General features: G+C 51.0%; 1 long non-coding RNA gene across 1 annotated transcript in view; it reads left to right on the top strand.

Annotated features, from left to right (window-relative positions):
• The first annotated feature begins 631 nt into the window (after nt 1-631).
• The window catches only part of LOC120325205, a 75,342-nt gene continuing 51,739 nt past the window's right edge, over nt 632-24,234 (top strand). Inside the window, exons 1-2 of the long non-coding RNA XR_005567090.1 lie at nt 632-978; nt 1,842-1,912. This is a non-coding gene — a long non-coding RNA (uncharacterized LOC120325205). The remainder of the gene's footprint in view (nt 979-1,841; nt 1,913-24,234) is intronic.

The raw sequence follows: 24,234 nt of genomic DNA, 5'->3' as shown, positions 1-24,234 counted from the left end.
CCTGAGAGCCCCTTCCAGGGCCTAAAGGGGCTCCAGGAGAGCTGGAGAGGGACTTGGGACAAGGGATGGAGTGACAAGGGGCAATGGCTTCCCAGTGCCAGAGGGCAGGGTTAGATGGGATATTGGGAAGAAATTGTTGGTTGTGAGGGTGGTGAGGCCCTGGCCCAGGTTGTCCCAGAGAAGCTGTGGCTGCCCCATCCCTGGAAGTGTCCAAATCCAGGTTGGACGGGGCTGGGAGCAACCTGGGGTATAGTGGAAGGTGTCCCTGCCCATGGCAGGGGTGGGAAGGAGATGATCTTCAAGGTCCCTTCCAACCCAAACCATTCTGCGGTTCTCTGACACGACACAACACCCGCCCTCCTTCCCGACGCCCGCACCCCTGAGGGCAGCGGGGGGCACTGAGACCCCGGGGCGGCGCCGCCGCCGCGCTCCCCTCAGGCGGTCCCGCCCCCGCCGCGCTTCCATTGGCCGATCCCCCTCTCCCGCGCGCTCCCATTGGTCTCGCCGCCCGCCCGTCCGCCGCGGTTTGTTTGGTCGCGTGGACCTGTCAAACCCGGCGGGGGGGGGGGGGGGCGGCGGGGGGCGGAGGGGGAAAGGCGGAGGGAGACTGTCCCCCCCCCGCGGTCCCACGTGGCAGCGCCCGGCGCCCCGACGGGGCGGGCGGGACCCCCCTCCCCCCGGAGCCCCCCGGTCCGTGTCACCCCCGGCGGGGGAGGGAGCGGGGCCAGCGACATCCGGGCCCTTGGCTGGCACCGCCGCCGAGCCGCCGGCACGGCAGCCGCGGGTCAGCGCGGCCGGACGGGGCGGGTGGTGCCTCCGTGCCCCTCGTCGTGCCGTGCCCGCCGCCAGCCCCCCCGAGGTGCGCGGAGCTGCCCCGCCCCATCCCGTCCTGTCCCGTCCCGTCCCGTCCCACGGCAGGGGCGATGCTACCCTCGCTGAGCCGCCCGCGACTCCCTCGCTGCTGATTCGCTTTAGACGGTGAGTTCTGGGTTTATTTTTGGGTTTTTTTCTCTTTATTTAGTATTTTAAGAAATGCTCAGTTTTCCTCCCGCTCGGCCCTACCGGGATTCCCGGGTGGGAGAGGGGCGCGGGGTCCCCCGCCTACTGCCTTCGCCGACGGGGGTGGACCAAGGGGGTGTCCCCCCCACTCCGTCCCCTCCCGTCCCTCCCTCCTTCCTCCCGGTGCCCGCGGGCTGTGCCCGGTTCTCCCGGTGGTCCCCGAGCTGCGGCAGCATCGCGCAGAGGCAGCACCGCTGTCACCGGCGCTCCCGGCTTTCAGGTCGGATATTCCCCTCTTTCTGCGTGCCGATTAACCATAATAATTACTATTTTAAATTGATTTATTATTATTAGTTTTTGTTATTTTGTGGTGATTCGTTGCTATTAGTAATTTTTATCGTATTCCCTTGGATTGTGGCAAAACTTTTGCCCGAGTTCCCGCTGCCCGCGGTCGCTCGCGGTGCCGCCGATGCGACCCCGCGGAGCGCTCACTGCCGTGCGGGATCCACTTACGGGATCGATCGGCTTTTATTTTTAGTGAGGGGTGGGATGCGCGGTGTGATCCCGTCCCGTCCCGTCCCGTCCCGTCCCATCCCATCCCATCCCATCCCTCCTCCTCTGCACCGCTCAGCGGGGCAGCGACCCGACGGCTCGGGGTCCTCCCAGTGCTGGAGAGCCCTCTGTGGTGGGTTTTTATCCCGGTTTTTATCTGGCCGCTGCCCGAGCCCGTGCGAACTCGGAGGCGGTTGTGGCTCCTGCCCAGGGTTAGGGTGGCACCTCGGGCGAGGCGTTGTCCCCGCTGGTGCTGAAGGAGCTGCACGCTGTGTCACCGTGTCCCTTAGGTTTGCCTGGCGTAGGATCATCCCGCGGATAACCCCTCATCCCGGCGGCGGCTGCGAGCCTGGGCGATGCGGTACGTGTCCTGCTGCGGGGGGAGCGGGGCTGCTTGGGCGAGGGGGGTGTGGGGGGCACGGTGCTCAGGGACTTGTGGGCTTGGTGGAAGCATCCCTGGGACGGGCTCAGCCCGGGTGTGGGGAGTATGAGGCGAGTATCTCTGGGACGGGCTCAGCCCGGGTGTGGGAACTGTGGGGGGAGCATCCCTGGGATGGTATTAACTCCAGCGTGGGGAGCGTTGAGGGGAGCATCCCTGCGATGTGCTCATCCCGGGTGCAGGGGTTGTGGGGCAAGCATCCCTGGGATGGGCACAGCTTCGGGGGGAGAGGATGTCTGGGATGTGCTCATCCTGGGTGTGGGGAGTGTGGGGTGACCATCCCTGGGATGTGCCTAGTGTGGTGCCTGCATCCCTGGGATGTGCTCAGCGCTGGGGTGTGGGGAGCATGAGGCAAGCAACCTTGGGATGTGCTCAGCCAGGGGAGAGCATCCCCGAGATGTGCTCACCCCGGGTGTGGGGAGTGTGGGGTGATCAATCCTGGGACGTGCCAGCAAACATCCCTGGGATGTGCCCGGTGTGGGGTGAGCATCCCTGGATGTGCTCATCCCGGCTATGGGGAGCGTGGGGCGAGCAGCCCAGCTGGTGTGGGCGCTTCGCCACCTCCCTCCCCGTGGCAGCAGCCTTGGCATCCCCAAATTTCCCCGCTGTCCCCTGGCCACACGCTCTGTGTGGCAGGAGGGGGAGCTCGCACCGTGCCGGCTGAATAGGACGAGGATCTGTGCAGGACAGGGGTCCCTCTGCCCTGAGCAAGGGGAACCCCCCTCCTCTGAACCCCCCTCTTCCACCAGCCCTTCCCGCAGCTCCGGCGCTGAATTTCCTCCGAGCTCTCCTGCCCATATTGCTCTATTGATTGCTGAGCTGAACTTCCTCCCGAAATCATTAAAGCTTAAAAAATTGATGGCACAATAGAGCCCTTTATTAGCCACATAACTTTTCTTGCTTTCTTCCTTTCTTCTTAGATTTTTTTTTTTTTTTAAATCAACACAAAAGGGCAGAGCCTGAGCTCGGATTTGTGTCCCTTGTCCCTGTGAGAGCTGGGCAGCATGCCCTCCTCCACCCCAGCTGCCCAACAGCACAGCCACGCCGGGCTGTTTATTAGGAGAAATGGCAAAGATGGAATCGATGTGTGCAGGTGTTTTTTTTTTTTTTTTTCCTTTTCTTTTAATCCCAGCCCCCTCTCTTTGCAGCCTGAAGATAGGTCTATTTATTCCTGCTCTGGTAAATAAAAACATTTGAATGGGGACTGTAATATTTTATTCCCTGTCGTGCCTACCCTTCAGTCTAATGATGGCTGAGTTCTTGCTCGGTATTAACTTACCATTTTAGTAACAGTTGAGTTTTCCTAAAGAAATCCCTCTGGGCTGACCATTACTGTGTCATTGTATAACACAGCAGAAAGATGGATTACCTGGATGGATCTCCTCCAGCGTGACTTCACCAAGTGACAGGCTTCAGCTAATTTATCCCCACTCCCCTTGCAATTGTTGGGATGGGGTTTATAGCTTCTAGGAAATATCTGCAGTATCTCAGAGCATGCAATTGTAAATACAGGCACTGATTCGCCAGGTGGGACTGTTGGCAGCATCCTTCTCCATGGGAAGCCCCAGCTCCTGGAGTCAAGTTAACCCCTATGAGTTCTTCTTTAGTGGGGAAATAGGAAGTTTTAACTTCTTCTGGTTTTTAAGAGAGGTTCTGAGTGTATCTGTGTGGAGAAGAAAGAAAGAAGCCAGAAAAAAAAAAAGTATATTTATGCGTGTGAGTGTGTATGGGTGTAAAAAAATAAATCACATGATTTCGAAGCCAATATAACATTTTGTTGAAGGATCCCTTAGCAATCCTGTGCTGGAGCAGGGATTGAAAGTCACGTAGAGGGGACACTGCCTCACTGTGTGGCCTTGGGCCAGTCATTTATCTTCTCTGCTGCAGTGTCAGTGTCTTAGGAGCGTGGCTGCCCCATTTTCTGCTACCCTGTCTCAACGCTGCACACTCTCCCTGTCCTCCTCACCACAGTTTTCATGTGGCACTCTGTTGCTTTTAAGGTGCTGCTTCAGGGTGGACACCCTTAAGTGCAAAACACGCCTCCCCAGAATGCTTCCCGCCCAGGACAGGAGCAAGAGGTGCATCCCTCTGTGCTCCCTGTTTTTCAGAAGAGCATCAGCTTGGTTCTGGGTATAGCTGTCCACCTCGTGTGCCCCCAGTTTGTCATCCCTGCAGAATATTGCATGCTGCTGCCGAAAATGATGAAGCTGTAGCACAAGAATGGCTCAGAGGGGTTTGTGTTTGCAGATGACACTGAGCTGAGTGCAGTTGACGTGCCTGAGGGGTCGGATGCCATCCAGAGGGACCTGGACAAGCTCGGAAAGTGGGCCCAAGTTCAGCGAGGCCAAGTGTAAGGTCCTGCACATGGGTTGGGGCAGCCCCTGGGACCAATCCTGGTGGATCCTGTCCAACCCCCCTGCCATGGGCAGGGACACCTTCCACTATCCCAGGTTGCTCCAAGCCCCGTCACACCTGGCCTTGGACATTTCCAGGGATCCAGGGGCAGCCACAGCTTCTCTGGGCAACCTGTGCCAGGGCCTCAATACCTTCACAGACAGCAACTCCTTCCCAATATCCCATCTAACCCTGTCCTGTGACAGTGGGAAGCCATTTCCCCTGTCCTGTCCCTCCAAGCCTGTGTCCCAAGTCCCTCTCCAGCTCTCCTGGAGCCCCTTTAGGCACTGGAAGGGGCTCTCAGGTCTCCCTGGATCCTTCTCTTCTCCAGGTGAACCCCCCCAGCTCCAACCCTTGGAGCATCTCTGTGGCCTCCTCTGGACTTGCTCCACGTCCTTCTTGTGTTGGAGACCCAAGAACTTGACACAGGACTCCAGGAGAGGTCTCACCAGAGTGGAGCAGAGGGGCAATTATGCCTTATTGAAAAGGTCTGAGTGCACCTGGACCAGGGCTTTGCAGTTACCAGAATCAGGTGCCTGAAGACATGTTTAGGCAGCTAAATCTAAGTGAAACCCTCCTTCTTCCTGGCTTGCCCAGGGTATCCCTGCAATCCCATGCCCTGTCCCACTGCAGCTGCACACTCTCCTCAGCAGTGAGGACTCTCTGTTCTCTTCTCTTGCCACGCTTCAGAAGCTTATACAATTTTTTTGGCGCTTTTCCCCCAAGTCATTATTCTGGGTTACATGGTTTGTTTGTTTATGCTTTTTGGTTTTAATCATACTTTTTTTTTTTTTTAATTTATTTATTGTGTCTGAAAAGCTCCAGGGCTTCCTTTCCACTCCCCACTCCCAGATGGTTGCCTGTAAAAAAAAAAAAAGGAAATATTAGAATAAAAAAGGAAATAGTTTGGTTCCGTAATGAATGAAGTTTGGCTTTTCTAGAGAGGATGTGGGAGAGAAAAAGAGGGGGGGAAAAAGAAGTCTCAGGTGTGTTTGGAGGGAAGGGTGTGCCCTGCCATGTATTTTAAGCTCTACTGGGTCTGTGCCACTCGTTTTACAGCAACCCTATGAAAAGGGATCCGGGTCGTGCTTTGCCTTTAATCTCACCATGACCAGCTCAAAGAAAAAGACACTCCCTCTTCTCATGAATCCGTTTCATTTATTTAATGAGATCTCAGTTCTCCATTCTCGTCACTGGGAGGAGATGCCTTGGCTTATTTACCTTATTTAGCTAAGCTGGTTGGTCTGAAAGGGTTTTCATGGGGTTTTTTTTGGAAGGAGGAAGGAGCAGGCAGGTGGGGAGCAGTGGGGCTTGTCAGGCTGCTGGTTTCCCTCTCCAGGGGTTCTCCAGTAGCAGAGGGAGTTGCTCCAAAAGCAGAGCTCAGAGGAAAGACTTCAAAGGTTGGGATGACACTGTCTGTCCAGGTGGCAAGGACGAGGCAAGGACAACCTGCTGCTGTTGCAGGTTGGGGTACAATTCCCAGGGAGCAGGACGAGGATATTGTCAGACCTTCATGGCTTGGAGGTACAGCCCATCCTGGTGACACTTCATCAGCTGTCACCCATGGCCATGGTGGTTGTCCACACACATGGTCCTTCGTGCAGTGGGATGAACATCTGGCACAGGTGGAGGAGGTGACACAGTGCCTGGCCACAGCTGTGGAGTTACTCCACATTCCCAGAGGGGCTGGTGGGCCACGTCCACCTGCCTCTGGACATCGTGCTGTCTTCACCAAGGAGGGTGTAGGTCCACGCCTTGCCAGAAACGGAGCTGGGATGTTGCAATCTAGCCACTGCTTCTGCATTGCACAGCAGCAGCAGGGCTGGCATGCTGCCTTGGGGAACTTATGGAGCAGAGGAGAGATATGGGATGACATCTCATCCTGCTGGTCTAGCACTGGAGCATGTGCTTTTTGCTCCTGCAGGGAAGCAGGTCTCCAGGGCAGGTAGAGAGGCTGTCACAGCCAGGACAAGAGGAAACGGCCTCAAGTTGCATGAGGAGAGGTTTAGGCTGGATATTAGTGAAAATTTCTTCGCAGAAAAGGTTAATGTTAGCACAGGCTGCCCAGGGCAGTGGTGCAGTCCCAATGCCTGGAGCGATTTAAAAGCTGTGTGGATGTGGCACTTGGGGAGATGCGTTAGTGGTGGCCTTGGAAGTGCTGGTTGCGATGATCTTGGAGGGCTTTTCCAGCCTAAACTCTTCTGTAGGTCTGTGATCTGGGACTCGCTTTGCAGAGGCCTGACCTGTTGACCTTTAGCTGCTCTTGTCATAGTACAGGTCATCTTGATATGAAAGGTCTGCCTGAGACCCCTTATTCTGCCTTAAGGTGGGGCTTCTGTGGCTCTCTTCTGATTTGTCACTTAGTTGGGTGCTCTGTCGATCAGAGCTCTCTTTCTATGTGTTTTGCTGGGGTTTTCCATGGGATTTGGGGACATCATCTGGCTCTACGTCCCTTCCCCACCAACACCAGCCATCGTGCTTCCTGTGTGGTCTGGAGACCTGGTGCTGTCTCTTGCTGCTCCTGTCAGGCTGCATATTGATGGCATGGCCTCAGTCATGGCTGGCACCTGAATGAATTACTGCAATACAAATAAATAAGAAAAAGAGAAATAGTGTTTGCAAGAGCGGCAGGTTGGAGCTCTAACATTTATGCAGGGCCATTCATCAGAAATGACACCCAAATGTTCTGTAAACTCTCACATGCACATAAAATGCTGCTCCCAGGCTTCAAGGCAGTTGTCAGCTGTTTAATAACAAAGCTACACCATGGTTCAGGGTCTGAAACACAGAACTACTACTTCCACTTGGAGCTGCAGGGAAAATTTGGGTCCACAAATAGGATGAACTCTATTGGAAACTTGACAGGACACCCATATGAACATGATGCGGACATTTTATGTCTTCCAGTGGGTAAAACCATCAGTTCTGTGGCTTATCCAAAAGTTTTTGCCTCTGCCAGCCAAGCAGCCTAAAGAGGGACATGTGTCCTTTTGGGTTGTGGGATGCATGATGCTCTAGAAACTCAAAGGAGGGTTTGGGTTGGAAGGGACCTTAAAGCTCATCTCATTCCAAGCCCCCTGCCATGGGCAGGGACACCTTCCACTAGACCAGATTGCTCTGAGCTCTATCCAACCTGGCCTTGGACATTTCTAGGGATGGGGCAGCCACAGCTTCTCTGGGCAACCTGTGCCAGGGCCTTCCCACCCTCACAGACAGCAATTCCTTCCCATCTAATCCTATTCTCTGTCAGTTTTAAGCCATTCCCCCTTGTCCTCCAGGCTGTTGTCCCTCCATCCCAAGTCCCTCTCCAGCTCTCCTGGAGCCCCTTTAGGCCCTGGAAGGGGCTCTCAGGTCTCCCTGGAGCTTGTCTTCTCTAGCTGAACCCCCCCAGCTCTCCCAGCCTGGCTCCAGAGCAGAGGGGCTCCAGCCCTCAGAGCATCTCCGTGGCCTCCTCTGGACTCTCTCCAGCAGCTCCACGTCCCTGTGCTGTTGTTCCCCAGGGCTGAAGGCAGCTCTGCAGGGGGGGGTCTCACCAGAGCAGAGAAGAGGGGGAAACCACCTCCCTTGATCTGCTCGTCACGCTTAAGTCCTAAGCAGCCTTATGGGTTACAGAGTGAGAAAAGTGGTGCCTCCCAACCTGTCGTTGCTACTCCTTGCAGATCTTCTGTCTAGTGCACACAAGGTCTACCAGTCTGCAAGGTGGCCTTTGCCCTGTGAGACCTCTTGGTCTCTGTTCCTGGTGGCAGGAGCCTTTCAAACACTATCAGAATGTTCTCATTGCGTCACGTTTAAGAACACACAGCAGAGAAAGAGTTGGAGAGGGAGCGCAAAAGTTTACTTCTTGCCTTCTTTTTTTTTTTTTTCATTTTAATAAAGAAATCCCATTTTTATGCATTTGTTGGCTCCAGCCTTCTCCTTTCCCCAGGCTTTGTCTAGCGTAAGACCTGGAGATTTGCATGGCTGATCAAATCTGATGGAAGTAACCAAATCAGCATTAGCAAATGTATGGACCTCGAGCTAATTGGCAGGCGATGAACTCCATGACTGCAACGAAGATGAGCCCTTGTGTGGAGCATGTTGTACCTTGGCACAGGGACACGAGCAAGAAGCCATTGGCAACTTTGAAATATAAATCCCTCTGGGGCATTTATTTTTAGGTTGCCTTGCTCTGTGGTGGAACACACGATCAAAGCAAAACCAAGAGGAGGGTGGGCAGGAGCATGGTGACCTCCGCTAGCTGGGCAATGAGCTTGAGGTTAGAGTCTGGAAGATGTGAGATAAAATATTTGGGGTATTCATTGTCGCTCTCAAGCATCTTGATTGCCAGTTGAACAGGGGAGAAGAGAAACCTGACTGTTCATAGTCACTGAAGTTGCTCAGCGGAGATTTGCGGGCGGTGCTGTTGCTGCATCGCTGTCTGCTGGAAGTGCTTCACTTGTCAGCCTTGCCTTTACAAACTGCCCTTTTTTTTTTTTTGACGTTTGCACCTTGGAGTTTCTTCTGGGTGCTGGATTTTGATATTGGGGCCCTTGGTCTTCTCTCCAATCGAATAGCACCAGGCAGGACCAGGAGCTGGACTTCAATAACCCTTGCGGGTCCCTTCCAACCAAGGATATTCTATGATTCTGTGATTCTATGATTGGTGTGGAGCAGGTGTCGGATGATGCCCTGAATTGATTAAATTGATCCCTGATATTCTATTTCAGAGTTGTTTGTTTTCCGTACAAGAAGATAAACACTTCTTGGTCAGCCTGTTGAGAGGTGTAGAGTTGCCATGTTAAATTGGAGGCAGGAGAAAAGGAGCACGGTTTCTTTCACCAATCACTGTTTCAAACGACAAGGCTACAAATTAATTCTTTGATAACGTGTAATTAATAGGATGATACATGAATTTACTGGGCTCAGGTTTTAAATTTAAATAAATTTAAAATAACTTCACTAAACAAACATCAACATGTAAATTAATTGTCGGGTTAGAAATAACTAATTTCAGGATTCCTCCTCAAAATGTGAAAAAAAAGAGTGTTAATGTTAACCTCATTTTTTGTGGTCTCGATGCAACTTGGGTATCCCATTTCAGCACATTCATCTGTACACGTACGTGTGGGCTCCTGCAGCACAGTTTGTGTTATTTTTTTCATGCCATTTTTCATGTCTTTTATAGAATGGTTTGGGTTGGAAAGGACCTTACGGATCATCTCATCCTACCCCCTTGCCATGGGCAGGGACACCTTCCAGTGTCCCAGGTTGCTCCAAGCCCTGTCCAACCTGGCCTTGGACACTTCCAGGGATCCAGGGGCAGCCACAGCTTCTCTGGGCAACCTGTGCCAGGGCCTCCCCACCCTCACAAACAAGAATTTCTTTGTAACATCTAATCTGAGTTTCCCCACTTAGCTTAAAACACTTCTTGCTTGTCCTATCACTACATACCCATGTAAAAAGTCACTTCCCATCTTTTTTATAGGATCCCTTTAAATACTGAAAGGAATGTATCTGTGGGTCTTCAGGAGGAATGATGAAGCAGGTCATTTTACTTCCTCTAAAATAATCTAAAACCACGGTGCTGTGTGTAACAGCTGTAGTTGTGATTTTTTTTGGGCCGTCTTGGTTGGAGTCTGGTGTGCCTGAAAACTATAAAATAAAAAGTACTCCCAGTTTTCCACAACTGCAACACCCCCACATTATTTGCACATGATGCAACGATTTGTACTTTAAAGGCACCGTTTTAGTAAAGCTTAATACTGCTTCTCCTGCATTTTCGACTTGCACAGTTTTGCAAGAGATAATTGCCTGTTCGGGAGACAAAAAGCTAATTTTGCCTTGGGCTCTGTTCTTTTTCTTAACGAAGTTGGTCCTTGTTGGGAAGCAGCTTGCAACTGGTGTGTGGATGAGTCTGGAGGGGGATGAATGGGTGGACGATGTGCAGGTTTATAAAAAAACCCAAAACAACCCACAAACCATTTTTCGGCTGCACTGGATACTGCTGATCACCTTTTCCCTTGCATCCTCTGCCTCTTCTCATGCTCCACCCAGAGCTCCTGGGGATGGGAACATCTCTGTGGGTTTTGGCCACCGCGGTGGGTTCGGTGTGGGCTGTGCACCCCCAGTATATTTGCAGTTGCGCTTCTCTTTTGCTCTTAAGCTATTTTTGTTGGTATTAGGGAGTGGTTTTATGTGGTTTCAAATATGCAAACGTTCAGACAGTGCACCCCGAGGCTGGTGGCTCTGTGCAGCCTTTCAGTGCTTCCCCAGGGCTCCCCACATCACACCGGCCCCGGGGCTTGTGGTGCCTTGGGTGGCTGAGGTGGCTGATGAGTGTCTGGTGACTCATGTCCTGGGGGACACTCAGGTGACTGAGATGACCCAGAGGGTTAAATCTTCCTTCCCTTTGCTATGCTCCACGCTCAGGGATGTCCTCTCCTGCTCCCTCATCTCAGGTGTCTCCATCACTTTGACCTTGTGCTGTGGGTCTTCCTCAGAGTCCATTGCCAAGGTAATCCCTTTCCCACCTTCTCGTGGGCTTTTCTCTTCCCTTCCCACAACCCAGGCTTACTGTCTAGCCCCCTCCAGGCCAGGTCCTTCATCATCTGAGCAAGAGGAGGCTCTGCTGCAGGCAGGCAGGTCAGCTGGCCAGCTACACCTATAGGTTATCTACAGTAATTAATTAAAAATGTAAAGATGTGATGTACCTGCATGGGGCAGCTTTTCTCCTTGGATGAGGGATGGGTGCTGATGAGAGGATTGTGGTATTTGCCTTTGCTGCGTGGCTGGATTTGGGAAGGGCACATGCTGTTGTTTTCTGGAGTGACAACAACCAGGTTTTGCTCTTTGTTGGAGCTGGAGATGCTCGAGATGAATCTTTCAGGGAGGGCAAAAGGAAAGTGGAAATCTCTTCAATCTAGACTGAACCCTGCCCTGCCCCAGGAGGTCCTATGCATGGGGAGATTACTCTGGATGAGGATGTCCTTTGTTTCCAGGCAAAATCACATGTCTGTGGGCAGCTCTTTCTTTGCCCTGGAGTCTCTTCTCCACCATAGTGTATGAGTCCCTGGATTAAGGCTAGACCAAACCTTGGATGTGCTGGCAACTAAAGTAGGAGACCTTTGGGTTCCAGTGTGATGTCAGAGAGCCCCCCCTTTCTCAGACAAAACCTTTCACCCTGTTCAGGCTAACCACACTGTCCCTCTAGCTCCTCCACTGGTACTGTGGAACATCATTTGGAGTTCCTCTCCTGTCTGCCTTCCCTGACTCCCACACTCTCCAATCCATTTCTTTGCTAAATCTTGCCACAGATGTTTTTGTAGAGTCATAGAATCACAGAATGGTTTGGGTTGGAAGGGACCTTTCACCCCCTGCCCTGGGCAGAGACACTTTCCAGTATCCCAGGTTTCTCCAAGTCCCCTCCACCCTGGCCTTGAACACTTCCAGGGATTCAGGGACAGCCACAGCTTCCCTGGGCAACCTGGGCACCACCCTCACAGGGAAGAATTTCCTCCTAGTATTGATCTTTTGAAGTGCCTATGTGATGCAGGAGGAGAACTTGTCTGTGGATAGTTGTTTAGTTGGGATTCCTCTGAGGTTTTTGTTTTTAATGAGATACACCATTGCTATGTGTATACATGATAGAGATTTTGGGTTCCTTCCAGGCTGGGCTTTTTGATTTATAAGAGAATAGCATTTGTGCCTTGCTTGTTTTCATTATGCCTGAAGTGAAGAGTGGCCCAGATACAGAGGGAGTTTTGGCTGAGGAGTAAAGTGTCAGTTCTGGTCCTTTTACGATGGATGAGACACCAAAACAACAGGAAGCAGAGAGAGGCTGAAAATAAAAGTGTGATACTGTGGGGTGGGGATTTGGGAGATGGTTCGTGAGCTGCAAGTGAAAAACCTGACCTGAGAATGAGCCTCAGCTCTAGGGAGGAGGGGGACAAGCCCTTGAGAAAGGGATCATCCCAGTGATGGACTCTAGAGAAACGCTACAGCATGTGGCTGTTGTGAAGGAAGGACCAGTGATGGAGGAGCAGGAGGGAACACATCTTCACTTTGGGTACAGCAGAGGTAAGAGTGGGGGGTTGGAAAACCACCACGTTTTCGAGCTTTTTCTTTGGAATGACGAGGGTGAAAAGCTTTTAAGGCTGTATTTTTTGGGGTAGCGCAGCCAGAATGCTGCTGGAGCCACAGCCCTTTGGGAGATGGGGTCTGGGGAGAGCCACCAGCGTGGGCTGGTGTGCTGGGGTGCAGGCAGAGCTGAAGGACACTGCCTGCTCCTCCCTGCCCGCAGCCTTTCCCTGGCAGCGCGCCGCGGGGGCAGCGGAGCGGGGTGTTCCTGCACCCGGGCACTGCCAGCCAGCCAAGCCCAGGGCCGGGCGGGTTCGTGGCCGTGATTCCTAATTAAAAAGCAGGGAGAAACCCGAGAAGCATAAAAATCTAAGCCTGATGCTAAACCAAACCAGATGCCGCTCGGATCACGATGCCCCACGGTCCAGCGGAGCGAGGACGCGGAGGCAGTCACCTGTAGCCTGCATGGGGGTGGTGGGGAGGGCAGAGGAGGGAGAAGCCCGAGCCAGAATAATCCCTTTTTGCTTTTTCTTTTTTTTTTTTTTTTTTTTTTTTTTTCTCCTCTGGAGCGTTTTGGTCTCACCCCTGGACAAAAGCAGGATAGTGTGGTGTGTCATTTCCTCCCCAGCAGCCATTCAGCCTGGCACCGTGTGGGCTCTGCCACCCCCTCCCCTGCCCCGGGCACAGATTGCTCCTTGTTCCAGTTGTCTGTACCACCCTGAGTTTCCTTTCCAAGTTTTCTCACACCCTTTTATAGCTGTGCAGAAGAAAGCCGTGCGAAGGAGGAACCAAGTAGGCAGGAGGGGTATCTTTAAAAACCAGGCATGTTTTTCTGCAGAGCCATTGTGATGGAGGACTGAGTGGGCTCTGGGGATGCCCTGCATGAAGAACTGGTTCAGCCCTTGCCTTGTAGCCAAAAGGGCAGCTGGTCATGTGTGCTGTGTGTCTGTGAGCCTTTAAAAGAGAAATCAGCTGTATTTTTAAATCTCAATCCAGGCACAGTGACAGACTGGGAAGATGAGGTCCTGAGTGGAGAAGAGAATCTGAGCTAGAGAGCACAAGTTGCCCTTGCTGGAGGGTGGTGGCCCTGATGCTATTGGTGAAAGCATCAACTACAGTTGCATGTTGTGCATTTTGGGGATGGGGAAGAAATCCACATTTCCTGGTCTGGGCACAAAATGAGCATCAGACTGTCCTGCTTTCTGTTTTTTGTGAGTTGATCAGCAGCTCGCTTTACCAAGGACCCATCCCATAGGCAGGACCTTTTGCCCTCCCCAGTTTGCTTAGGTGGCAATCAAACAAATGACCTAGAGGCAAGCAGCAATTCATTACAGCCCTCATTTAGCATGCAATAATATGCGTCGTAGGCCTTGTCTTTTGATCAATAAGTTGTATATTACACAGAAGTGCACAAGTCAATGTCTTTGCATCACGTGGAGGCTTCTTGATGACTCCTTTCTGCTGGAGTCTCTTGGCCTGGGATGATGGATCAACGCTGGAATGATGGGGAGGGATATTGTTAAACAGTAATTGGTTACTGAATTATTTAGCTGCACAACCCCTGTAGCAGCAACAACACCATCGAACGCTTAACTTGCAACTGTCTCAGCTGGGAAACAAATACAGGGCGCTGCAAACTCGATGGAGCCTGAGGCAGAGTAATTCTGTGGAGACTGTGCTTTTAAAAAGGAGGTTTATAGTTATTTTGGACAGGGTTGTCTCATGCAGTGGGAAGTGTATGCTAATCACTTATTGGCTGCAGCCTTTTAATTTGTAAGCTGATTTCTGCTGCTTTTATAAGGAAAAAGTAATGTTGGTCCATTGCAGGTTCCCTGAAATTCTGACTGCAACAGTGTTTGCTGCAGGTGCAGCTGAGTTGTATCCCTTGAATTCCTGGCCTGGGCCCCTGTGGGAGATGGGCTAATTCACAAAGCACCCTGACTTGGCAGGCAGAAAGCCCAAACCAAAATGAGTGTTACAGCCCCCAGAGCCTTGTTGCAGTGGCTTGCAACTGATTGAAGAGCACCAGCCCATTCTACGCCTGGTTCCAGACAAAGTCTTGCAGTGGTGATGCTCTCCTTGAACTTACCTGCAGCAGAACCTCACCCCACACAATTCTCTCCTCAATTTTCAGGTTGGCCATTGCTGAAAAGCCGCCTACCTTTGGAGGTGCACCTAAAAAAGCCATTCATCAGATTCTGCAGCAGCACAAAACCTGCTGTTGGTTTGTATTTACCTGTATGTTGCAGGCAGCAGAGCCAGGCAGAAGGCTTTTTTATTCTGGTACCTCTTAGTACCAACTCCCCCACAAGTGCAGCCCTTCGCTTAGTACCAACTCCCCTTCACAAGTGCAGCCCTGGAGCTGTTCCAGTTCCTCCCCTGCCAGGCAGTTCCTTCTGTCCCTTTGGTGTCTCTGTGTGTAGGAGTATCTAAGAACTACCTGGTGACTCTTCAGGGTTTGCTTTGAATTGGCCTGTGATCCTGTGTAGGTGCCACCTGTGTTCTCAATGTGCTGCTTGGGAAGGATGGCAAGACCTGATTCAGTGCTCTTCTCTTTTAACTAAAAGCCCAAAGCTAAATTATTTTGCTCCTGTGGGTGGATGGCAAGTTGGGAGGGCTGGTGGGGGAAGGAGGTGCAGGCTGTTTGCAGGGGTTTGTTCATAAGCTGCTTGTCCCAGCAGTGCCTGCTGTTTGCCATGGGATGGGCTGTTCCCTCATTGCTTTGTTATTTGAGTTGTTTTAGCACCGAGGAATGAGAGGTTCTTCTAATTTAGGGGTGGAGGCTGGCACAGATGCCACATCACACCCCAAAGCAGCAGTGGGTCTCTGTGAGCATCTCAAGGACCAGCAGCTGAAGCTTTCCCATCCCATCACGTAGGCCGCTGGTTGATGCCCCTTTTGACTTTTCCAAACACAGTTTGATTACTGCTATTAATTTTATTGACTCGCCCTGGTGCCTGGCACTGGATCCAGGCACTGGAGCAGGGCATGGGGCATAAATACTCTGCTCAAATGTCCCAAACGTCCCTGTCCGGTCCCGCAGCAGGAGGTTCGATGCTCATCAGTCCTGCCCAGCTTTGCTTTTCCTCCCCTTCTCGCAATTCCTTTGACGCCGCGTAACCGACAGCAGGATCCAGCCCTGTGATTCAGACCTTCCCACAGACACATCTCGGGGAAGATTAATCTCCCTAATGGAAGCTGGGCCTGAGACAGCTGTGACTTTCAAACCTCTGTCCCAAATAAACCGGGGAGATCCGGGAGGCCCGTAACTTCCTGAGTAAGTGATGTATAAAGCAAAATAGTTACACTTAACTTCGAAGCATGAAACAGTCCATCTTGTAAGCAAAAAAAAAAAAAATAAAAAAAATTCCTCCCTGGACTGGGGTTGAAAATGGATGGATTGTTGTGTCACATTAACTGTGCCTTTAATATAGAGAAGATATCTTTTTAATTCTGAGTTGTTTTGGGTAACTGATAATGAAGTTCTCCCTTTCATAGGAGCAGCGTGGTTTTGTCACTGGAGCAAGCTGCCTGAAGCTGGCATGTTTGGAAACACAGTTATTGTTGTGTAAATCAGCGTGAGGTCACTTAAATGAGCACAATCAGGACTTTGTGGGTTTCTGAAGACAGCAGAGTGGAGAGGGGGCAGCAGAGCTGGTGCAGGGGATGAAGGCAGAGCCTTTTGCACAGTCCCTGTATCCCTATACACGACCTACCTTGCAGCTGATGGAGTTGAGCATGGATGGATGGATGGAGAACATGGGAAGACCACAGGGAGCTTTAGACTTTGCCCATCTCCCCATCTGGATTTTTTGGGGTGTTGCATGGACCCTGTGCACGCACCCCAAGCTTGAAGGGTTTGGCTGGTGCTTTCCAAGCACCATCCAGCAGCTCTGGCTTTGCAGCCCCGCTGTCTCCTTCCTGCACGGAAATGCTGGGTGAGTTTCTTCCGAAACAAACTCCACGTTGGCAAGGCAGCTCTGTCTCTGTTTCATGCATCCTTGCTTTCAGCGTGGAGCTTGCATCCCAGGAAAATAATACATATCCAGGAGGCCAAGACAAACAGTGTCTGCCTGCTTTTTTTATGACCTCTTGTCGTTCCTCCCAGGCATCAGCACTATTCCCTTAATAAAGGACTTTTTGATCTCCAGGGGAAACTTTTTTACTTGTCAGGGTTAAAACAAAGGCAGTTGGCAAAGAGAAGGTCTGGAAAGACCAGGGGCTCCTACTTTCTGCAGCCCTTTTCGTGGCAATGTTTTGATTTAGAGCTTCATTTGGGTTCAGAACTGGGGAAGATGAGTGGAGTGGGTTTTAAACTGATGGGAGGGAAATTTAGATTAGAGATTGGGAAGAAATTCTTGTCTGTGAGGGTGGAGAGGCCCTGGCACAGGTTGCCCAGAGAAGCTGTGGCTGCCCCATCTCTAGAAGTGTCCCAGGCCAGCTTGATTGGGGCTTGGAGCAGCCTGGTCTAGTGGAAGGTGTCCCTGCTCATGGCAGGGGGGTGGAATGAGATGAGCTTTAAGATCCCTTCCAATCCAAAGCATTCTGGGATCCTATAAAAAGGACTGTTAGATTTTAGTGGGAAATGCAAGCAGTGCATTTCAATAAAGGTGAGATGCTCCAGCTGACAGCCATCCCCCCCAGGACTAACCCAGCAGCTTTGTCTCATCCCGGTGACTTCAAGCACAGACCCCCAGGGCCCTGTGAAAACTACCAGGAACATTGGTTTGATGGAAATAATGCAGCCCAATGCTTGGGACAACAGCATCAACTCTGCTTGAAGCTCCTGGTATCATGTGCTGGTGTGGGTTGTCCACTTTGGTTGGTGGACTGAAGGGGAGAGCAGGATGCACTTCCACCTTCATGGTTTGGAGGAGAAGCTCAGAATCTTGTCCGCCATTCAGACTTAGAGGCAAAGAAGTGATTTGTTTAAGCCATGGGAATATTTTTTTTTTTATTTGGAAACTGCCAGAGGGGTTTTGAACCTCCAGGGCTTGCAGTTCCAAGTGCGACAATTAAAAGTTTGGGGGTATTTAGTGAACTCTGCATAGCTGTTTTTCCTCTTTCATAGTTCCATCATACCTTCTAATTAATTCCCTTTAATTGCTTTTAATTTCCTTTCCTCCTCATTTCTCCTTCCGTATAACTAGTGCTGTCATCCTTTTAGTTTGCCTTTCATGTTGGAGACTCTCTATTTGATTTCGTTTCATCCACGCTGTGTCTTGCAGCTATTTCATTCCTGGAAAGCTCCAGCTCCAGAGATAAAATCTAAGTGGATTCAGAGAACCTGAAAGGATCGCATGCTTCATGGCTTTCTCTTTGGCAACACGGGAGATAAACAGAACGTAATAAAAGATCCGTCCTCCTTGGAAAAGGGCCATTTCCCGTCACCTGTATTTTCGTGGTACTGTCATGCTGTGGATGCTCTTAGTCACCAGTGACAAGATAAAGAGCCTCCTGGTATCTAGTGCTGGCGGGTGTCTGAGGCTGAAACGGCCTCTTGGGATGACACACTGTCTCGCTGTATTTTGATTTACCGCCGCCGTTCCACCTGGCAGCATCCCCCAAATTCCCGCTGCTGGGACAGCTGGCACGGGGTCTGGCAGCCTGCTGGCAGCCATGATCCCTGCCTGGGCAGAGGGGACACAGGGAGGGTGGCAGTGCGCCGGTTTTGACCAGACGAGGTCTAATTATTAAAATCTTGACATTTGTCTCCCGTAGCTTTCGGTTTTAATGTGCACTAAAGGGCACTGTGTGTGTTTTGGTTGAGGTACTCTCCAGCCCAGTCAAAAAAATAAAAAAAGCAGAAGAAATCAAAATCACTGTTGAACACTCAGAAGGGTCCTGAGGGCTTGGGTCTATCCAGATTGGGGACTGTCAGCAGAGCTCCAAGTAGCTTGGCTAATATACAGGATCTGAAGAGCTGACTGAAGGGTGGGGATCATAGATTTAAGTTTTACACACTTTCCTTTCCTGAATGGAATTCCAATTACTTTGTCTAATCTAACCTTTTTTCCTACTGCTCCTCCATTCATAATGATATTTTAACACTGTCTACCCTGACATTTTCCACCCAACAGAGCTAAGTGAAGTGGTGGCAGCTTCCTCTCTTCTTGGGGTGAAACGAATGCCCATCAGCATCCAATTCCATGTGGAATTTACCCAGTTGTCTACTTTATATTGTAGTGCTGGTAAAGTTCTGGACAAGTTAACCCTGGGATCATGAGGAGTGTGGTTGAGGGTCAGCTGGGGACTTTGGTGGTGAGGAGAGTCTTGGTGGGGAGTAGACAGAATGTGGAGAGCAAGGGCTGTGAGTTGGGGATGTGCACCTATGCAGGGTTAGGTTGTGGGGCAGTGTTTCCGAGGCTGATGAAGAAACTTTGGGCTAATCCAGTTGCTGGAAGAAAAGAAACAGCTGAATTTGTGTGGAAATTGGTAGTAGAGCAGGCAGCAGGAGGAACGTGATCCCAGGACTTTGATGTGCCAAGAGCAGTGCTAGAGAAAAATACATATTCTGCCACCAAAAAGACTGACTCATGATACCTCGAAGTTTATTGTGGATTATTATTATTCTGCTAGCAGTGTGGATGGTAGCAGGAGCAATTTGTCCTTGGAGAACCCCCAACCAGTCCTCCTGAGTCAGTAGCCTGTTCTGGTGGGTGTCTGTCATGACGAGATGATGGAACAGAGTGGGTGGGCGATGTTCAGGGCTGGTCTGTGAGCTGCAGGGTCTGGCTTTGCAGAGCCTAGCAACCCTTTTAAAGGGTGGTGCAGGACTTCTAATGAGGTCTTAGTGAACTGCTCCTCTTGGATAGGGGAGAAGTCTTACAACTCTCTGCTCTGTCCAGGTGTGACCAAGCTATGGGGGGGCATCCAGGTTAACCCTGGGGCTGTCCCTGCTGTCTGGGAGCCTAGGACTGAAGTGGCTCTGGGCCAGGCAGTCCCCAAGATGTAGTATTTTGCAATAAACTGATCTGAGCACTTCATGCCTTTGCATTTGAGGGTGAATCATCCTGGCGGGAGCCGAGAGCGAGCAATCTCTGGAGGCAGTGCCGAGGTGGCAGCGGGGCAGGTCTGTGCCAGCCCCAGGCAGGGTGGCAGTTATGGGGGAGCCTCCTTGTCCCCATCCTGTCTGGGCACGTCCTCGTGGCTGAATCTGGGGGCTGAGGGAGAGCATCTGGCTGCTCGTTCTGAGAGCAGCATCTTCTTCCCGGAACTATTGGGGGAATTGGGGAATTATAGAATGGTTTGAGTTGGGAGATCATCTACTCCAATCCCCTGCTGTGAGGAGAGACATCTTCAACTAGATCAGGTTGCTCAGAGCCCCATCCAGCCTGACCTTGAATGTTTCCAGGGATGGGGTGTCCATGATTTCTCGGGGTAACCCGTGCCAGTGCCTTACCACCCTCAGCATAAAAAAATGCATTCTTCTGTTTAGTCTAAACCTACCCTTTCTAAGTTTAAAACAATCACCCCTTGTTCTTTTGCAATTGACCCTGATGAAAAGTTTGTCCTCGTCTTTCTTATAAGTCCCTTTTTGGTGCTGGAAGGGGTCTCAGGTCTCCAAGCTGAACACCCCCAGCTCTCCCAGCCTGGTTCCAGAGCAGAGGGGCTCCAGCCCTCGGAGCATCTCCGTGGCCTCCTCTGTTACAGGAGCAGCAGAACCTTCTCCAGGGTGTGGTGGGGAAATGCATGTCTCCCCTTCAGCATAAAAAGCCACCACAAGAAAGTTTTGGGGAGCCGGCCTTGGGCTCCTGTCTCCACCCCTCCGAGAGCTTGGCAGACCCTTCACCCCCCTCCAAGTGAGAGAGGATGCTTTATTTCCTCGGCAGTCAGCCTCTTGGCTGAGCATCCCTCGGCACTGTGCTCCCGACTCTTCTCGCTCCCATCTTAATAACTGTAAAGATCAGGGTTGCCAAGGTCTTCCCGTTGCTATAGTGAGATTAGATAGGGCAGAGCACTGCATTCCCTCTGCCGAGGGGAGAAATCACTCTCATCCCTTCCCTGGGCTTCACCAGCCAGGTTTTTGTTTTTTTTTTTTTTTCATCCACTGGCAGCTACTAATTGCACCTGAAAGACACTGCTACGTGTTTTGCTGCAATTAATATTTCATAGCCTTAAAAAAAAAAAAAAATTAAAAAAAAAAAAAAAGGAGAAAAATTAATTATCGAGGCATTTTCTCCTGGAACCAACTTAAGAGACTCTCCGTCTGGAACGAGTTTACAGCGCTAACTGTGAAGTTAAAATATTTATCTTCATAAACACGTCACTCGAGCCGTGCTATTCCTCGCAGGGTCATTAGCAAGAGGCACGTTAGTCCAATGAGGAGGTGCCTGGGAGACACAGATTTGCCTTTTGCTTCTGGGCGGGGTTAGGAGATGATTTATTAAACGAATTTGAGAGCTGCGAGTCTGGCCAGACCTCTGAGTCAAACTGCTGTAGGAAAAAAAATCCCACCAGCCGGAGCTCTTGCAGGCAGAAGATGGGGTGCAGTCATTTTGACACGGTTGATTATTTCCTGGTGTGGAGGTGTCCTCCCCAAAAATTCCCGAGGACGTACAGCAACTGATCCAGGGACCGTCAGATTGCAGGAGGTAGTTTTTGTTTTAATTTTCTTAGGTTTTATTTTAATTCTTTTTTTTTTTTTTGTTAGATTTAATTTTATCAGGTTTTATTTTCGCTTCCTTAGTTTTTATTTTAATTTTCTCGGGGGCTTGGGTAGGTTTGTATAAGAATTCAGGTGAGATCTCCCTGAATATAGGAGTGCAGAGCTTGGGGTATGGCACATGTTCCCACCCCTCCACCTCCTTTTTTGGGTTTAAAATGTTGGGTTTGAGCACATAAAGTTTAACCCCCTATAGCCCAATACCAAACATGCCCTGGAGAGGGATGTCTGTGATCTGCTCTGTGTGTGGGGAGAGGATGGAGGGTTTAGGTAGTAGACTGTTTTTTTGGACTCGGGGCTGTATTTTGTGTATGTTGGGTGCTGGTATCCCAGGACAGGGAGTGGGGTGAAGGACACAGGTCTTTTGGAGGTGTTGCTGCATGGTGCACTTCCCAAAGCTCCTGTCTTTGCTGGGGAGCCAGAAGTGTTTGTGTCTGCCTGGTCTTGGGACTGAGGAGGAACGTGTAAAGGGAGAGCTAGTGGTGGCCCCGTGGCTGGTGACAGTGGCAGTGAAGATTATTCAAGCTGAGGAGCTGTCACTGTGTTTTTCCCCTCTGAAATCCTCTTCCTCTCCTTGGGTCCCCATCAATCATGTATGCAAATGACATGAGGAATGACACATGGTCTGACCAAGATCATTCCAGGGTCTTGCACCCCAGTCAGTGTGTGGGGCTCACCCCTTGCTGCACCTTGGGTAGGTGGGAGGGGGATTGAAGAAGTTGTGTGATAACTGTCAGGTTGCACAGGTTCAGAAAAAGAAAGGGAGAAAGTAAGTGATGCTGTTGGTGGCCTGGGAAGGGTCTCATTTCCTGTCCTCTGAGCAGATAGGTGTAGCCTTAGCAAGGCTTGAGATACATTAGTCTTCCTCTCCAAGACCAGACCTCAATTTTGGGGTGAAATTTGTGAAAACAGATCTCCTGAGCAGCGCTTTAAGCTCTCTGTTGGTAGAGATCCTGTTTTCTATAGGAAACCATTTCTTGCAGAGATTTTCCAATGGGTCCCAGTTTGTGCCTTCTGCCCACATCCCTTCCACGTGCTGGCTGCCGACCTTCCCCAGATGTGCTGAGGTTTACAGCCCGAGGTGCTTGTCAGAAGAGCTTTCTCTTACTTTACTGGCAGGATTTGCAGTGGCAAATGTCACTCGATGTTGACTGCCTGGTCTGCTCTGCTTAGGCAACCTCAAATCTTGATGCTCTCCTTGCTCCTCCCGCTGCCCTTGGCTCGTGGTCGGGCTGGGAAGCGCTGGCTGGTGCTCTCCACGTACTCCGTTCACACATTTTTCATCAGCTCTGTCATGACTTAATCTGATCATCATTCAGCAGTGATGGCTAAATGGCACGGGGTGTGCTCAGCACTAATCACTTGAAGGAGATGTATGCAAAGGTTACATCCTGGTGGTAAATGTCATGCCCTGTGCAGTTCAATCAGGGCTGATATTTATGCGATCACTGGAGATCAGTGGAGACTGCGTGCCAGGTGGAGAGCCCTCGTCCCAGAGAAACACAGATATTTTGGCTGCAGCAGGACCTAACCCCCATTTCTGGGAAGTTGTATTGGCTGCCCTTTTCCAGCAGAAGGTTCCTGCTGCTGATGCTTGGGTTGCAGCTGCCACAACGAGCATCCTTGGTTCACAGGAACAGGGACCTTTTGAAGGAGCAGCAGCTTCTGCTTCACCAAGTGTGACCTGGTGGCATCGTGGTCGGCGTCCTGGATGGGTGGAAATGGATTATTTCTGTTCTCAGTCCTGTGTCTTTTTGATATAAAACAGAGGAAGGAGTCCCTGGTAGGTGCTTCCAGTTTAGCTCCTGTGACAGTGGAGTCGAGACTCTGCATGTGGAAGGGACCTGGTAGAGCTTTGGCCCTGGTGTGAAACTTACCCATGGGTGTCCAGGTGAGGAAATCTCTTTCTGGAAAGCCATGGGAGCTGAAGGGTGTGATTGCCCTTGGTAGAGTGAGTTTATTATAGTTTTAGGGAGAAGAGGGTTTTAGAATAGTATAAAACTTGGTATAAGTTTTGCTCTCAGGAGTTTCCAGGGATGTCTAAAACCAAGAGTGGAGTAAAGGAAAGATCAGAGTGGGCTGAGGAAGAACACATAGGGGAGAATAAATGGAAAAGTGGAATAAAATCAGCTTCCGTGGGTGTGGGGGTAGTGTGTAGGGGGGGTCACAGCGGGGGTGAGGGCTGGATCTGGTGACTGGGGGTGCCTACTGGAGGTCAAATAGCAGGAAACGAGCTGTGATGGTCATGATGAGGCCGATGGTGGCAATAGGAGTGGGAAAATAAGTAGCAGCAATAGGCTGCAAGGGAGCAACTCCATAGGGTATTCTCAAACTACCACAGGGACCTTGAGGGTGTGGGGCGTGTCACAGTTAGAGTACTGAATGGTGCTTACAGCTGATCAACTACTCAACTGGCTTTTTTCATACTCTTTGATGGAGGGGGGCTGTGTGGGACCAAGATGCTCAGCCCTTGTCCGTGCTGAGGAGCAGCAGACACCCACGAGCATGTAGGTACCAGCCTCAGTGAAACTATCCATGTGTTACTGCTGCATGGGGAATGCGGGGGAAAATCTGGGATACACTGCGGGGGAGCAGGGAGAGAGGGGAGGATACTCTCCCAGTTTCCTTTGGGGTGCTGCAGGGCGCTTGGAGCTCGTCTTTGGTGATGGGGGTGTCCCATTCCTTGCCATTGCAGCCCTTGCTGCTGGCTGTGGTGTGTTCATCTCCCGCTTTCCCAGCCGTGCCAGGAGACATGAATTATGTATGGCCACTAAAACTCTCACCCTGTTGCTTCTGATTACAGAGAAATTACGGGTTACTGGGCCAGACTGTGCAGCCGGTGACGTCTGTGGGGCTTTGATGCCCCGGGCAGAATTTGGTCAATGATGCGTTGCTAAGTGCAGGTGTTCCAGCAGCAGCCTGACCTCAGCCCTGGAGCTCTTCTTTATCCCAAGCCTGGATTTCACAGGGAACTTGCAAGCCCTGAGACTTGCCTCAAATCATCTGTATAATTTTTTTTTTTTTTTGGGCAAGGCATCTGTTTTGGGTGCTGTTTCCCGTGACTCAGAGGGTAAATAGCAGTTGCTGCGCTCACCTGGTTTGCTTGCTAAAAATGAATGTGAAACAGTTC

Source organism: Pipra filicauda, unplaced genomic scaffold (genome assembly GCF_003945595.2).
Source record: "Pipra filicauda isolate LSUMZ 115617 unplaced genomic scaffold, ASM394559v2 scaffold128_size5466820_pilon, whole genome shotgun sequence".
NCBI classification, from domain to species: domain Eukaryota; kingdom Metazoa; phylum Chordata; class Aves; order Passeriformes; family Pipridae; genus Pipra; species Pipra filicauda.
This window is presented reverse-complemented; position numbering and strand designations above follow the sequence as displayed.